The sequence below is a fragment of the Austrofundulus limnaeus genome, unplaced genomic scaffold (assembly GCF_001266775.1).
Source record: "Austrofundulus limnaeus strain Quisiro unplaced genomic scaffold, Austrofundulus_limnaeus-1.0 Scaffold4, whole genome shotgun sequence".
Lineage (NCBI taxonomy): Eukaryota > Metazoa > Chordata > Actinopteri > Cyprinodontiformes > Rivulidae > Austrofundulus > Austrofundulus limnaeus.
The window spans coordinates 1,861,442-1,866,867 of NW_013952406.1; positions in this window are offsets into that span (position 1 = coordinate 1,861,442).

Consider the following 5,426-nt stretch of genomic DNA (forward strand, 5'->3'; position numbering starts at 1 on the left):
ATAGATGTTTAGGTTCACTACAGGTAAATGTGTTATAGTTTGTGTTCAGCCTGTTATAAAAGCATGTGGTGTGTGTGTGTGTGTGTGTGTGTGTGTTGGTGGGTGGAGGGTCATCCAAGCTCCGGTCAGTGGAGACGACTGATGTTTCAAACCGGCCTCTGACTCATCCGTCGTCGTCTTCTCTGCACCTGATCAGAGCTGATTGGAGGATTCGGACGCTCCTGAGAATTAGTGATTGCTTCACATTTGTTCCACACATTTTCCCTTTAATTACCTGCACACACACACACACACACACACACACACACACACACACACACACACACACCACATGATGCGCTTCATTAAAGAAACATGAGCTTCAGCCGCCCCACTGAGCCTGATCTTCATCTCTGCTGCTCCTCTGCAGCCAGAGGCGTTGTTGCTCGAAGAGCTGGAACTGTTGCACCGACACACACACAAACACACACACACACACACACACACACTACACTGCACTACTAACACAGTCAAGGCTGTTACAGTGAACATCCTCGTCATCGTGACCTTTTCTTCACTCAGCAGAGACATAAAATAAACACAGAGGCTGACAGAGAAGGAAGAACTCCCTCAATTTCTGGGAGCTTGAATTATAATCCCAACTTTTTTTATGGGGATTATCACCCACCATTACAAATACTGAGCTAAAAGCTGTTGTCTAACTCTGATCACTACCTCCCATCATAAAACTATTTTAGTTTAAATCTCTGACATACGAAGCCAGCAGGTCAGTTTTTATGGTTCAACGAGGAACTRTCAGAAACACCATTTTACTCCTTAAATATTTGTGATTTAATTAAATCACTCATTTTTATTTGATGATAAACTCTGAAGCCTGAAAATACAGATTTAAATGTTCGTTCTAAATAACAAAACATTTTTTGCACTTCTAATTATTTAAGTTAAAATGACTTGAATTGTAAAAAAGCTGAATATGCAAAAACATCTGTGAGGGTATATATCTGTGTTTGGATGAGTTTTACTTAGAATAAATTGGTGAACAAAGAAATCACATTATAGTGACTGAGATTTTTACTGATTTTATTGCTTTAAAATAAGTCAGGAAGAGTTGAAAATGCCTTCAGGAGCTGGAGAGAATCGCTCAAACATTGATGGAGACACCAGAAGTGCCCGAGTCTGACCTGCAGCAGCTTCACTTTCAGATTTATGTTTGCAATAACATCACAGCTTACACTCATACACGGCTTTAGTTTCCATCTTTAAACCTAATGTGTTGTTTTTACCATTTTTTCTTTTCTTTTCTGGGTTTGAGCCAGGATGAACTTTTCTGTTCAGTTCGGAAATGTTTCACGTCAGCCATCATGTTAAATGTCTTTCAGTTTTCAAAATGGGGAATAAATAAATTAATAAATAAACAAGTAAATGTCAATTTGTCTCCGTATTCCACGAACACGTCAATCTCTGCCGTCCCTCAGGGATGTTGCTCGAGCTTTTTTCTTTGAATAAAGCTGAGTGGACGGACAGCAGATCTCTCTTTGGGAATGCGGCGCAGCAGCTTGTTTATATAGGCAATAAAGTAAAAGCCCATAAAAACAAGAACACAGTACATTCAGTGAAACACGGTGAAGGTCTTATCTTGCTGCAGGGCGGCTCGGCTTCCTCTGGAACTGGAAGCACCRCATCTTTCAAAGAACAATAAAAACCCAAGAATTATCACGGCTCGTTAGCACAAAATGTATCACCTGGGGTTTGAAAAAACTAAAAACAGCTAGAGGTTGGGATGGTTTTTACAGGATTATGATGTGAAGCGTATATTTGACAGCTAAACAAAATCATGTATTATATCAGTAAGTGCAGACAAATGTGACACTCTCACACTTWAAACAACAAGATCTAAACACAATAAAAAAACAAAAATGAAAGGGAAGAAAAAATCTTATATCTGCCCCTTTTTTTCTTTAAAATATATTCAAATAGTCGTTTTATAGACAAACTTTGAAACAAAAACATCAGCTCCATCGTTTAAACAACAGTTTATATCCATACATAATACTTTGTATCATATTCTTTCAATAAACTATCTTTTTAAATATATAAACAGTTCTGAAAGCTTTAAAATGAAATCTGTCACTAAACATCAGGTTTGGTCTGAATTCAACAACAACTTATTCAGATGAAACCAGGTTTGTATTTTTCCGACTATATTCTATTTTCACCAGTATAAAACTATGTCATCAGCAGACAAAATACATTTTAAAAGCCTCGACAAATTGAAAAAATCATTTATATGTGAAATAAACAGTTTTGGTCCGAGCACAGAAACCTGTGGAACTCCTCAGCGTAGTTCAGWTGTTACAAGGTCCCTGGCAAATAAATTAACTAAACTAAATTAAAAACACTTGATCACAGATACATGAAAATAGAAATAGAAATAGTTAGAATACATAAAATGATGAAAACTGTAGATTGTCGTTGGTAGGTTTTAGTAGATTCAGATCTAAATAYGTTGWYGTGGTTTACAGTGATTTTAGCTACATCTCATATTTGATGACCACAGATTTGACCTCTTAATGTTACAAATATTAATAACTGTATTAAAAATTGAACTCATCACTGTAATTGTATAGGGTTTATTTATTACCACCACCACAATAACAAACGTATTTACCACCATTAAAACAAAAACACATTAAATATTATTTATGCCAAATCTGATGTGCAGCCAAGAGGRACATTTTATTCTCAGCATTACTGAATCATGTTCAGCCTGCCTGTAGATTATATGTAGATTATGTGTAGATTATGTAGAATATATGTTTATCACTCAGCCTCACTTCTCATAATGCTGTTAATATGATCACTACCTGTACTTTATCTGGCAATAGATTTAATATTTTCAGCTACAATAATAATTAATTCATTATATTTATAGTGACACTATTGCACAACMGTGTAACCTTACCTTTATTTTGACACTTCAGATCGCTAATTTAGGCACTAATCCCAACATYTGAGCAGCATAAAAGTTCTAAGTTTGTTCTTGTCTGACTGGAGGTTAACCCATCATGAGCAAAAAAAAAAAAAAACATGCAAAACAGGGCCATCGCCTAACAATAGGCTTGATTAGCTCTATTGTTCGTAGAGTGTCATGTGTCCCATCACCTGACTTATTGGTTTGGATGCTTCGGCTGTGGTTATTAGGTGTTTTATTACGTGTATGTAGTGAGTGCAGGCGGGGTTCAATGTCCTCTTGGGACAAACCGCAGCTGGAGACAACAAGAGGGCATTGAACCCCGCCTGCACTCACTACATGCACGTAATAAAACACCTACCACAGCCGAAGCATCCAAACCAATAAGTCAGGTGATGGGACACATGACCCTCTATGAACAATAGAGCTAATCAAGCCTATTGTTAGGCGATGGCCCTCTTTTGCATGTGACTAACCTGTCTGTCCATGTAGAGGCAGTGCTTTTAAGGCTGAGTTCACCTGAAACTCATCAGACTGAAGAAGTCTCTTGGAGGAGAGACGAAACGTTTCAATAAATAACCCATCCAGAGGACCTACTTATTTTTTCTTTTTGATTTTTTCTACCTGGATTACTGAGATGCATCAGGACAAAAAAAACACTTTGAGCTGCACAACAATCCAAGCTTTAAAATTTGAGAACCCGCCCCATCGTATATTTTTCTTTCTTTTGCCCACAAACCACTGTAAGGTCCATTAAAAGGTTGTTTTTCTGTCAGATACCAGGTTTAAAAAGCATCATTCTTTGTGACATTTATCTTACAGGTCCCCACTTCAGTTCTGGCTCTGCGTTTGGACACTCTTTCAYGCTCGTGTAAAAGGCTGATAACACCCAAAACTAAAAATAAACAAAAGCATCTGTAACAAAGGAAACCAGTTTCTTTCAGTTTGCCAGTTCAGGTGACCTTTTTGTTCTTCACCAACACCACTGAGCTCATGAAAACTAATGAGTCAGAACACAGACTCCTGCTGCTCTGAGTGCATTTTCATTAGAAATGATTGAACAGCTGGTTTAAAACCAGTCAGAACCTCTCTGGTGTGCCTCACACCGACCCGAGCCGAGTGCAAACAGACGCTGAGACGTCAGGAAGTGAAGGCCGACTGAGACCAGAGCAGATCTGAACAACGTCACGGCGGCTTTAATGAGGTTCTGTCATGTTGAGCTGAACTTTCTTTCTGCTGAACTTGTTGTAAAAAACACGTTGGCTGATCCAATCGCTCGCAGCTCTTTTAATTACTGATGGAGCTCGACTCGAGCGCAGGGCCCTTATCGAGAGTCGGGCTTTGATTGATGAAGCAGCAAATGCAATACATATGAGGAAATGAGGACATCACTGGGATGCTGTAATGTGCACGTCAACAAAAGGAAGTGTAATCAAACCGAAATTTGTGTCTCTGGTAATCAGGTCTCATCTCTGGCAACACAGATCATCGGCTGAGAAAATCGCTGCTAATCGGATCAAAATGGCTCTGCTGAGATAAATCATGTCAGCGTGTCACTCTCTGTGCATTTCTGACTCTTCTGCACATCTTTGGGAYGAAGGAGGAGATTCTGAAGAAACGATAAGACGTGTAGATAATCATCTAACAAGAAAAAATACAGATGAGTGCTAATGGACCAATCACTGAGGGGCGTTTCCAACGGGACTGGAGGAAAAGCAGCCAGAGGGCCTGATGTGCTCCATGTGAGAAAACCTTTCACACATCATCACAGAGTGGAAAAAAAGAAGAAAGCTTTTCAGTCTGTGTATTTTTGGACAACTTTCAGCCTGCTGGTCACTGCTGTGTCTCATCCAGTTTCCTAGGAACCCGGACCTCCTGAGTGGAGGGTCTATTGCAGGACCAGATTCATTTGTGTAAGCAGAATCCTCAGACGTACGTCTTATATATCTGTTATTATTAGTCTCACTGCTTCTGATGATGTCATCATCCGAAAAACAAACACTGGATGAAGCTGGAGGTTCAAACAAGGTTTAACCTTTAATTTATCAAAACGTGGGTGCTAAAACTTWGGGGTTTTCAACTTATGTACTTTTCAAAATATTTAACTTTATTCACAAATCCTTTCCCCGTTGAAAGATATTGCGTTTAAAATGTTGAAAACTCACATATTTGTTGTATTTTTGTTCTTTTTCATGTAGTTTTTGTGTTCTGCTGTTCAGCTTTTAACCAGCGTTTGTTATTTTTAGCTAGCATCTTTCTACTTTTAGTTTATGGCTAAAATTTTGATGCTTCAACTGTTAATTTTTGCTACTCTTTCACAATAATGAATGAGCCGCTTCAAGTGTCTAACTTCAGGCCTATCATTGGGGGGTTATGCTCTCTGCCTATCTATCTATCTATCTATCTATCTATCTATCTATCTATCTATCTATCTATCTATCTATCTATCTATCTA